The 11878-nt window shown below is 44.3% G+C and overlaps 1 long non-coding RNA gene across 1 annotated transcript in view; it reads left to right on the top strand.

Annotated features, from left to right (window-relative positions):
• The first annotated feature begins 934 nt into the window (after positions 1 to 934).
• The window catches only part of LOC116993313, an 87751-nt gene continuing 76807 nt past the window's right edge, over positions 935 to 11878 (top strand). Inside the window, exons 1-2 of the long non-coding RNA XR_004417269.1 lie at positions 935 to 1075; positions 1762 to 1849. This is a non-coding gene — a long non-coding RNA (uncharacterized LOC116993313). The remainder of the gene's footprint in view (positions 1076 to 1761; positions 1850 to 11878) is intronic.

Raw genomic sequence — 11878 nt, 5'->3', positions numbered from 1 at the left:
GTGCAGAGGATACACTCGGATTTCCTGCCAAAGCAAAAGGAGGGGGGAGGTGTTGGAAGCTCTTTCTAGTGAGAAGGGATGGCTCAGCAACAGGGGTGCACAGCCAGACCAACAGAAATTAGCCTAGGGGACAGGAATAGGCCTTGGGATTTCCTGTTGTCATACAAATTTTATCTCTAAGTAAGCAGTACCAAATTTGCTCCAACTGATAGAACACACCAGTTTTGTCTGCTCTTCCCTGCACCTTCTTTCCTCCAGATATTCACTCTGCAACCTCTTGGAACTGATATGAGTGACCTTTGTAGGAAAACTGCACTGGCCGTCCAGGAAAAAACAACTTTACCACCAGCATTAATTGCTGCTGGGGCTGAGACTCTCCACACAAACCAACCCCTGATGTGATGTGAAGCGTTGGTTTCCTCTCAGCCCCTATAGGGGCCTATAGAAGATCATAAGGAGCATGGGGGATGCTGGCACCATATTCATTCTGTATGTTTGAGGCTGGCAGTGCTGGATGTTTTAATGCCAGTGTAGATGAGGGCTGTGGTCCATTGAAATGAAAATTAGAAGGGTTTCACAGGCAGTGTTTATGTGCTGTGCCAGCAGTAGGCTGAAAAGTGAAGGCTTAAACTTGACTAATGTATTTTCTTTTAATCAGTGACCAGCAAAAGAAAACGGATGTTTACAGGTCCTGTGAAACACATTAGCTTGGGCTGGGTTCATTATGGCAGCCCTGAGCAGTCTTAAGGAATCATAGGCATCAGGAATTGTCTCCTGTAGCACTGACGGACGTAGGTTAGGCTGGTGAAGGGAGGGTCTTCTCTTCGCTTCATTTTAGTTATGCACTTTTTGGATACTGTTACCAAATTTTTTCTTTGAAAACATTGGTTCCAACTTCCTGTAGTCACCAAAAGTAGTTATACTTTTCAGATCCTGATCCTGGTGGAAGTCAGGCAAAGCTTGGAGCTTTGCTAAACCTGTTGGACATGGAGGTCTGGGAATAAACGGAAACCAAATCGCCAAGATGGTTTATTCTTTGTGGTAGCTCAAACCATTCTCTTCCAGCCTACTGAAGGTAATTATCTTCATGAAAGGCTATTACCGTCTATATGGAAGATGTTATCTTACCTATGATTCCTGTTTCATATGCCTAGTAAGTCCTTCTCCATGTGAGCACCCCTGGTATTTTTTGCCTTAGTGTTTCTGTACGCTCCTTTCCAGCCAAGAAGCAATGATCCCATATTTGAAAGCCAAGGTTGTCCTTCTGACCTCCCCACTGTGACCTGTCCCTTTGTTTTGAATTTTCACATTTTCTATGGGCACACACTTCCAAACCAGATGGAGATGGAATTTCTTTGCTCTTCCTTTTCCTCCCACAAAGAGCATTTGGGTGCTTTTGACACCCTGAGCCTGAACAGAGGTGGGTGAGGGTCATCCTGTGTGTGTAAGGCAGTGTTTATCCCCATAGGATATGCTCAAGGCTCTGTTCTCAGGTCTAATGGGTAGATAAAAGGCAACTGGCTTTAAAACTCCTCTAGAAGAGTGTAAATATATTTTCTGTTTTGACCCATCAGGTCCTTGAGCAGCTTGTGATGTTTTCAAAAGGCAAACGTCCAATTTCTTCCACTGTCTCCACAACAAAATCCTGTCCACTCGAGTGGGTGAGAGGTTTTCCTTGGTCCTTAGGAGAGAAGGGCTTCAATCTGCGTGTGTCCTGGTAGAGGCAGCCTGGATACTTCTATGTGTTTTCCCCCTTGACAGGATTTTCTGACCTGCTGGATAAAGTTTTCTTCTCATTCTGCCTCTGAGAGCTCTAAGGGCACAGGCAAGGACACTGTCAGCAGGGAAGGTGAGTTTATTGGCTTCCTATCCTATGATTTGGTTACTTTCTGCCCTTTTTTGAAACAATTCTTTGGTTTTAAAAGCAAATGGTGTCTATAACATAGTGAATTGGACACTAAATTTCTATTAATTCATAAAAACTAAAATAGAATCCATTAGGAGTAGTTTGGTATTGGTGTGAAAGGAGATGTAAATTATCTACTATCATGCTTGAAATGCAAAAGCTAATCTTGTTTGGCATCAGGCCAGCTACCATTAAAGTAATTATTTTTAATCATCAGCTTTTGGTGACATGAATACTCATATTTGTTGATTTACTGTGGAAAGCACTTTACATTGTAAATAAAAAGATGAGAAAATATGCATTTTGTTTCAAGGATAATAATAATAATTATTCAGATAAAAAGGCATTGCTTTATGAAGCCAAAAGAGTTGGTTTCTGTCCCCACGTCAGTCGATAGAATCAGCCTGATCTAATGCCTGTCATACTAAATGGAAAGTCCACCAACTGCAGGAGAGGTTTGGATCCTATTCCCGTGTGATCACTACATTTTTTAATCCTTTAAAATTACCAATAATTATTAGTAAGCTGAACCACTGCTGTTGAATACCTTTTCTGTTTAAGTTGACATAAATTCAAGCAGGGGTGTTCTATGTGCAACCTATATTTGATGATAAACCCCATAAAATATTATAAATAGTCTATATGAACTAGGTTAAAATTCCTAATTTTACCTTGTTTTCATTAGTTCTTCGATAAAGGTGAGACTCCTAATTTCCTGTACTAGTTGTCTTAGGGAAGATATGCCTTACTTATTTGGGACCACTAGAAATCACCTGTCTTCTGCAGGAATAAAATTGTATATGCTGGTATTGCAAGAAAAAATATTACTCTGAAATTTGGAAGCATGAAATAAGAGGACCTGCAAAACATTCAGGAAACAACTTGTGGATCTGACTGAAAGTCTATATTTACCCCAGTGGTCTATCTCCCCAAAATAAGTATGTCTTGTTTGCAGAAAGTATTCCTTAATTTCACAGGCACAGAATCTCTTTTATGAAATACACAGCATTTAGGTAAAAATTACTTAATTAAACAATCAAGGAGTTTGAGTTCAGCATGTAGTGACTGGACAGGCAGTGAGTGTATGAAAGCAATTCAGGGAGAGGAAAGGGTTATTAGTAGGTAAAGCAAAAACAGCACAAAATATTAAGTGTAGGCCTGTTTGTGATTTTAAGCAGAGGGCCTGGTTCCTGGCTGTTAATTACAGTAGAATAAAAAGCTTATTACAGGGTGTGAGAGGGCGTGGGACTAGCGTGTGCTCAGAGTCTCAGAGGCAATTCCACCACATGCATCTTGACAGAATATTTTGTACAAGCCCAATTATAAAAGAACCGAGTAACGCAGGCAAGCAAGCAAAGGAAAGCAAACAAAAGCTCATCTCTCAATTCTCTTCTGAGGTAAGCAGATCCAACCAAACACAGGCTGTTTCCAAAGCCTTGAGAGCAGTACCATGCTAGCTGAGCTGGCCGCATGCTGAGTGGCTTGGAGGACCCGTGGGAGTGTTGGCTCCCATTTCCTCGGCACCCGCAACTCCAACACTCAGCACTGTGGGTATTGATTTAGTCAGACTTTGAGTAGCTTCCTTTTCCTCCACTTTTGGACCACCTTACGCATTGTGTTGCAGAGTGTAACATGGCAGAAGTTCCCCGTATTGCTGTGGAAGAGGTGGTGCTCCACTGCAGTTCTGTGTCCTTCTGCTCCCACACAAATCCCAAAATCTGGATCTTCTTTGGGCCTCTTCTTTCTGAAGAGCATAGTCTGTACAACCAGCCCTTGTAGGGTGATTCCTGTTGTATCAGGAGTGAGGAGCCTCTGTCAGCCTGCTCTGGTGGGGCATGTGAAGCTCACGAAAGATTAAGCAGGTGAAGCTTTATTCAAGATAAAGCTGCCTCTGTACCTCCTCCTTTGGAGCACAGATGTGTGCAGAAGACTGTTCACACAAACTGCTTTTTAACACTGGCCCACAGGTTAGCCTAGGCTTGAATTTGTGTCTTTATATTCTAAAAATAGGGTATAAGTGCTTAAAAAAAAGGCATCAGTTGGCCTATGGTCTTCCTTGTGGAAACATGCTCTGTGAGTGTCTTAGGTTGTTTCTTAAAAGAATAAAACTTCAATCAGGCAAAAAAAAGATAAACACATTGTGGGAGAAAGTTTAAGAATGACTGGCGAGTGGTTTAAAATAAATCAGGTCAAAGGAAATATAAAAATTTTAAATATTGGTTTAATTGGCTGTGAAAATAAAACTCAGTTGGATTTTTCTGAAGGCCTAAATATAAATAGATAATTTGGGCAGTGCTAAATCAAAATGCTTCCTACTTTTGTGTATTTTAATTCTTTTTTCCTTGACAAAGTCATCAAAGTTGAAGATGTATTCTGTTCTGAAAATTATTTAGTTCTATGTGAAACAATAATATAGGTAAATACATAATTTACTAGCAATTCTTTGGGGATGTTCCCCAGAAAAATAGTTCTTTAAATATTGTGCCTTATCCTGCAGGCAGTTCCAATATCAGCTTAACTGACTTCTCATCAGAATTGTAAGGGAGAAAAAATTAGTTCTGAAAATTTTTCATTAAACTCTGAGGGAGAAAAATACTTTCTTTGAGTTTTTTAATATTTGGCTTCATTCAGAAATGCATTGTCCATCAGCTTTAATTTTTCTACCAGCTGGGAAAAAAAGGCACTTGGAAATGTTACTTTTATAAAATTACAATGCATACTACTAACTTCATTTTGGGGGATTTGTTTTTAGATTTTATACAATAATAGCATATGCTAAATGCATATAATGGTATATAATTTATGTAATTTTATATAATTATTTTATGTAATAATACAGCATTATAAAATTTTGAGAAAGAATTTGCTTTCAAAAAGGAAAATTCCATACCTTTCACTTCAAAACACTGTATTCTTTTGAACTGTTCACCCTACTGAATTTTCTTTTATATCTACAGAAACATTTCAGCAAATATTGCATGAAATTTTTCAAGATTTTGATTGACTATCTGATTATCCTCTCAAAGTTTTCTAGGCACCTTCCATTAATTTTGTAGCCCTTTGGTAAGCTTCCTGCACTCAGTTTTGCTTCCACAGCATTTTTCTTATCTGTTTTCTAACATTCCAGCAAAAAGGTATTCACATCTATGTCCTGTTCTCATATTTTCTCAGATTGTTGGACAAAGTACTATTTAATCTGTTTTATAAAATTCGCACTTGTCCTTCCCATGGTCATTTATGTGTTTTCTTTATCGGGAAGGAATTGGTTGGTGCTCCATCTGGCTCTGCGTGGAACACTTGCTCTGCTCCCTGCGCTAAATCTGCCCTCTCCCATCAGTGTGCTGCTCCCATGGCTCCGGTTTTGGGAGCTCTGCAGCAGAAGCGTCTGTGCGGGTTACCTCCGCTGTTAGCTAGATGGTGCTAAAGAATTTGTGCTTGTCATCGCTGAGGAGACCTTTTGGAGTCCAAACCTCTGCTCGGTTCCTGGGCTCGCAATTAAAAAGAGGCGTTTTTGCTTTGTTCTAAGTGTGGTGTCAGCTGCCGCTGGTACCTACAAGGAGCCTAAACCAGTGAGAGACCTGCTCTGGAGCACTTTATGAGTTAGGCCTCTCGGGTTTGATGACTTCAGTGAGCTGACGATCAGCCCCAGGAGCCCCACGCATAGTTTGACATAAAAGAGGTTTTTTCCCTCCCTCTCCCTGTGCCTGTTTCCGATCCTCTGGAGCTTACAGCAACAGGCAAGTGCTTTGCATTTCGATCTTGCTGTGCCTGTCTTGAGAGAGGAAAGGTTTCCTCTGCCTTTCAGAGCTTAACCCTGCAGCACTTGGAAAACTTTTAGAAGTGAATAATTTAGAAAACAAACAAAACCCAACACCACCCCTCCAACTTGCAGTAAGTGCTCTTGGAGCCCAGGTTTCCTTGCTGTTTGAGCACTGCTGTTTTGGATTAACAGAGCCCTGGCTCTGATAAATACTAACAAAGTGTAACGAATGATCAAAGCTGCATTTACAACCCAATGAGCTTGAAATGATTGATCTGGATGACATAATAATGATAACCAGTGCGATGAGGCATGCAGGACTCTACCCCTCCAGGTACTGCAAGGAAAGAGCAGGTATTAAAAATGACTCTACTTCTTAGGTCATCAGGTTGTTCCCATTCTGATATAAGCGGAAGACAAATGCAAAACCCTTGCTTTCCCACTGAAGAGCTCTGCAGCTGCTTTGGGCTGTTCATATTCTTTTGATAGTAATTCATCGTTTTGTACAGATTACAAAGTTTGACTGATTGCAGAGTACAGTAATTTCACGAATACAAGCCGCACCATTTTGACTAAGATTTTGCTCCCAAACCGGCAATGCGGCTAATACTCAAGAGCAGCTAATATGTGAATAATTTTCTGACATTTACAACCTCAGAAGTGCCAGCCAGAGTGCCGAGCCGAGCAGCTGCAAAGCCGGCATTTCGCGATTGTTACAAATTGTTACTCTGTTGCACCGCGGGTGGAGCCTGGCTCCCTGCAGGCAGCACAGGGGGCGGGGAGAGAGGAGGGAGAACTCTTTCCTTCCCTCCTGTGCCGCAGCCCGGGGGAGAGAAGGCGGGGCCCCCCGCCGCCATTGCCGCGGCTTGGGGAGGAGGCGGGGGCCCAGTGCCGCCATTGCCGCGGCTCAGGGAGGAGGTGGGGTGCTCCATCCCTGCCTGCTGCCACCGCCACGGGAGCGGGAGGGGCTCCGTCCCTGCCTGCCACCACGAGGCAGTGCCGGGCCGTGGTGACCGAGCCCAGTGGCAGTGGCGGCCAGCCCCGAGCGGCCCCACTGAGCGGCAGCGCCAGGCTGGGCCCCCTGGCCCCATCGGCAGCCCCAAGCAGGCTGAGCCTGCACAGCCCAAGCCGAACCAGTAAACCCCACCCTGCCGCGGTTCTGTTACTATTTGGCAACTTTGTTGCACGCGGGTCCTCGCTGCGAACGACAGAGTGGCTTATACTCAGGTGCGGCTTATTTATGGACAAAGAACGAAATATTTGCCAACACCCAGAGATGTGGCTTATACTCAGTGCGGCTTGTATCTGTGAAATTACTGCAAGTAAGACCAAGTAATTAATGACTGTTCCCTATACTGCTGGGGATCCAAGCCTCCTGCCTGTAGTTCAAAGCGTGGTGTAATCTCAAATGTTGTTCTTTGCAAGGCCATAGTCACAGATGTGAAAGGATATGAATGTGTCTGTGGCCAGGATTTTGCCATCTGAAGATTTCCTGTTATCCCTCAGAAGACTGGCTAGAGAATTAATGACAAGACAATGCAGACAAACCATAACTATTCTAAAGCAGCTATGCTTTAGAACCTGGCTGCCTCTGGTCCCATAGCCTCTCTGACAGCAGTGTTTCCTTATAGTCTTCCAGAATCAAGCTTCCAACAGAATCCCTTTACTCCTACAAAACAGAAGTGTCTATCTACTTGCAGATGAGAAAGACCTGCCAGATGAGAAAGAATTGAGCCTTACCTGATGTGTTAATTTTTGTCTTTTTTTCTTCCTTTCAGTCTTTGATGGCAAAGATTGTCTGGATATGTGGAATGTTCACATTTCTCAGCATTCCTTAAAGACAGCTCACCCTTCTATAAAATCAGCATAAACTACTGTTTATTTCTAGCAGGTTGCTTTTTCCAGGTAGGAGCAAAAGACTTTGTAACCCCAATGCCACCAGTTCAGGGTTATGGAAGACAGTCTATTTGCACGTGTAGAAAATGCTCTCATGATGTTATGAACGTCTTTGCTCTATAGATCTGATCCTGATTTGTCCCTTGCTCTGGATTTACAGCAGGCAAGGATTGCTTTAGGGACAATTTACTGCTGTACCATTAACAGCCACCAGCTACTTCTTCCTTTCCTTCTTTTTCCCACACAGAAAAAAGTATGGCAGAATAAACTTTTTCACACAGGGGCCAAGGAACATTAGCATTTAAAAAATAATGGGCTGAATCCTCCGCAGCAGGAAAGTAAACAGTAACACCTTTGAAGTAATTGGAATTTTTCTCATTTACCATCTGAGACTCTTTCAGTATGATACTAACAGCATATTCACGATATCTACATATACAGGAGGATTTCTCCAGGTTTCCAATGAAGTTGAAAAGGAGACAATCGGTTGCTCTGGAAGGCAATTAGAGTATTTAAATATGAATCTGAATTGCTCTGTGGAGGAGACTATTTTTCATTCTCCCCTTCCACTGCCATCCCTTTGCCCCTCACTGGACCGTAAAGACTCTGCCAGGTTAAGAACCTGAAGCAAGTTGCTTAAAATTTGGGCAGCTGAGTATCATCTCGTGTCACCACTTTCAGCCCTAACTACGGCCATTCCTAGAGAAGTTCCTCAAAGCAGCTCCATCTGTTTCCCTAACCTAAAACACCCCCCACATTAGCAGTGACAGGTAGGACTGACAAGTATGAGAACAGGCACAAATGCTTTTCTAAAGATTTCTAAACTAGCCCAAATTTCTTTTACCACAACTGTATCACCATCTATGACAGCTGACCTCAGACTTGGTTTTCTGAGCAGTGAGTTCAATTAGCTTTAATACTTTCAACATTTAAATAGTTAACAGTAAGCAAAGTTCTTTAGAAGCAGAGGGGTATGGCTACATATGTGCCTGCTAAAGTCAGGCAACGATGGAAAAAAAAAATTAAAAATCTCTAATTGCTTCCATACAATGCCTTTTGGATATGGCTGTGAGAGAGCAAGAGGAGAGCTCATGCTCTGTCACAGGGACTGCTCCTAGCCAGAGAAGAGTCAGCTGCAGCCCTAACATCTCTCCAGTCCTGGCTGGTGACCATCTTAGTGCCAGTGGAAAAGCTTTGCCCAAAACAATCAGGTTCTTCAGCTCTCTGCAATACCCCTAGCTAACACAAAGGTTGTGGAAAGTCAAATGTACAGGGAAGTGAGCCAGCAGATCTGGGTCTACTGCTTCTACTGGGTCTTTCTTCACAATCATGGGCTTGTCCTGTCACTGCCAATAAAATCTGAGATAAATCTGAGCTGTTGAGGGCTGGACTTGGGTAGCTAATTTGTTCAGGTCCTACAGTAGAAGTGGCATTGTGTCATTGATATACAGATAAATTCCTGCAATTTTCAATGTATTCTTAGCTAGTAGTATAACTCTAACATAAATCTTCCTGCTTTGCTATCTTCCACGTTATTTTCTGGAGTCGGTTCATCTAGGTGTTGGCAGAAAGTTGGATTCACATACTTTGTGCTGCAATTGGAAAACAAAAGCAGAAGGGGCTGGGAGAGACAGCAGCAGAGAGCACTGAGGAAACTTCACTGGCTGCAAACAGCATTAACAATGAGTGCCAGAACTGAGGGAGGAGTAATAAGGTCATATATTCTGTGATGACAAGTGGGAGAGCTTCTACTTGAACTACCAGGAGCCAGCTCAAGCAACTTCTGCCATAAGTCCAGCCCTGGCTATGATAAACCATCCTCAAAGGTGACTTTTTCAGGAGAGCCTAATTTCTGAAGAAGCACAGGAAAAAAAATTAGGTGTCAGGAAATTTGGCTCTTACTAAATTCCACATAAGTGATTAACTGCTCTCCAAAGCCTCTACAAACTTCTGTGTTACTACAGTCTTACCATTTACTCTGCTTTGGCTCAGCCTCAGACAATTCTTTATCAGACTTTTCTGATACTTAAATGCTAGGCATTAGACATGCATCTTAAAAAAGACTTGAGCTTAGTTTATGGTGGCATGAAGTGGTAGTATAGAAGTTATTTCTCTCTGGGAAAATCTATATTGGTCCTTGTCAGTCCATAATGAAGATACAGTAGTTTCACGAATACAAGCCGCACGGATTATAAGCCGCACTTCTGGTGCCTCGACAATGTTGCTGTCTTTGTCAATAGATAAGCCGCACCCCGAATATTAGCCGCACTTTCGTTCATCGCGAGAATCCGTGCGCAGCTTTCACAAATTGGCCAATTAGTAACAGGATCGCGGCATAGCGGGGTTTACTGGCGCGGGGTGGGGCCAGGCAGGCTCGGCCCGCTCATGGTTGCCGATGGGGCCGGGTGGCCCAGCTCAGCACCACGGCTCGGCGGGGCTGGCCGGGTGGTACTGCCGCCGCCGCCGGGCTCGCTGGCCCCCCTCTCCCGTCAGCACCGCCCCGCGCCGCGTTTGCTAGCCCTGCCAGCAGGGCTGCCGCCGCCACCGGGCTCGCCGGCCGCCCCGCGCTGCGTTTGCTAGCCCTGCCGGCAGGGCTGCCGCCGCCGCCAGGCTCGCCGGCCGCCCCCTCCCGTCTGCACCGCCGCCGCATTTCCTCGCCCTGGCCGGCACTGCAGGCCCCCGCACCGCCGGGCTCCCCCACGCTGCTGGCCCCGATTCTGCTGGGCTTCCCCCGCTGCCAGGCAGCCCCACCCGTCGGCCTTCCTGCTTCTGCCATGGTCCCCTGCACTGCTAGCCCCAGTTCTCCCGGGCTCCCCCGCCCTGCTGGCCCAGGCTCTGCCGCCCCCCCTGCCCCGCCCTGCTGGCTCAGGCTCAGCCGCCCGCCCCCAACACTGCTGGCCCTGCCTCTGCCAGGCTTTCCCACCTCTGCCGGGGCCGGCCGGGCTCCAGCTTGGCTTGGGGCTGCCGCGGGCTCTCACTTCCGTGTTGGCAGCTTTTAGAATTTTGTTAATGTATTAGCCGCCCCGGAATATTGGCTGCACTTCCGGGTTTCCACCAAAATTTTGGTCAAATTGGTGCGGCTTGTATTCGTGAAATTACTGTACTTATTTTATTGCTCATTTGAGTGACTGATTGTGTCCTGTGGATGCTGTCCTGCACTGATGTCTTTTACTATCTCAGAGTTTAAAAAAAATCCAACTGTGGATTGAAACCACTTAAATATTTTATTACAGAAAATGTAAGCTCAAGCATGTAAGTTTAGCAGTCAAACTATATTTATATCTGTGAGCATATACACGCTTTTACCGACCCCAGGGTTTTATTTTAGCCTAACTAGTATAGGAATAAATGGTTGGATTGCAGTGGAATTGTTCAGGGTGTATATGAGCATCATTTTATACCAGGACTTAAACACGTCTCCAGTAAAGCAGTATTGTGGTTTCTTGCAGTTGAAAAGATCAGACACTGTAATACAAGGAGTCCATAGAAATGGATGACCCTACCAGCAAAGAAGTCCACAGGACCATCTAGAGTGAATTCATTGCTACATGTTGACATCCAGTGGAGTAATGGCCTCAGAAACCTCCTTTCATCATCTCTACAGCAACCTTAGGCAGAGGCCCCTGAAAGTAATGTTGCTTTACCTGAAGTTCTGTCTTTCAGATGGATTTAAAGAATTTAAGTCACTGTCAACAGTTACTGCAGGGAAGGCAGTGGAGATTCAAGATATTGGTAAAGCATCACATTTCATCTGGAGCCTTCTCCACTCATGGCTGAGCTAGCATAATTGAGTTTATGAGGAACCATCATCTGTTTCAGTCTAAAGTCAGCTGGGTTAATTTAAGGCAGGGCTGACTAGCTGGCAGGGGAGAGCACTTTAAACCTACCCCAGCCATTACTGCTGCAGCCTGGCCTACTGCCAGCACAGTCTACAAGGAGTTGGAGTATATTTAGCTTCAGCTTGTTCTCTGCCCCCTCGATTTACATGCTGACCCATGCCAGCTGTGACTCAAGTCTTCCTGACCCCTTTTGCTGACATCTTCCAACCTGTCTGCTTGTTTAGATTTACGCTGTTTGCTGGCATGGTACTTGTCTTCGACCGTGAAAATGTGACTTGGGCAGCTGCCTTGTTTGGAGACCTTGGGTATCATTTAATCCCTCATACTTAGTCTGCAGATCTGCAAAACAAAGGATTACTCCAAGAGTCCTGACAGGATGCTGTATGATGTGACGCTGGATATTTGTGCACCACTCCACTTTCTCTGTAGAAAAACTGAATGTATTTAAAATAGCATATATCATATATTTGTAACATT

Source organism: Catharus ustulatus, chromosome 3 (genome assembly GCF_009819885.2).
Source record: "Catharus ustulatus isolate bCatUst1 chromosome 3, bCatUst1.pri.v2, whole genome shotgun sequence".
Classification (NCBI taxonomy): Eukaryota; Metazoa; Chordata; class Aves; order Passeriformes; family Turdidae; genus Catharus; species Catharus ustulatus.
This window is presented reverse-complemented; position numbering and strand designations above follow the sequence as displayed.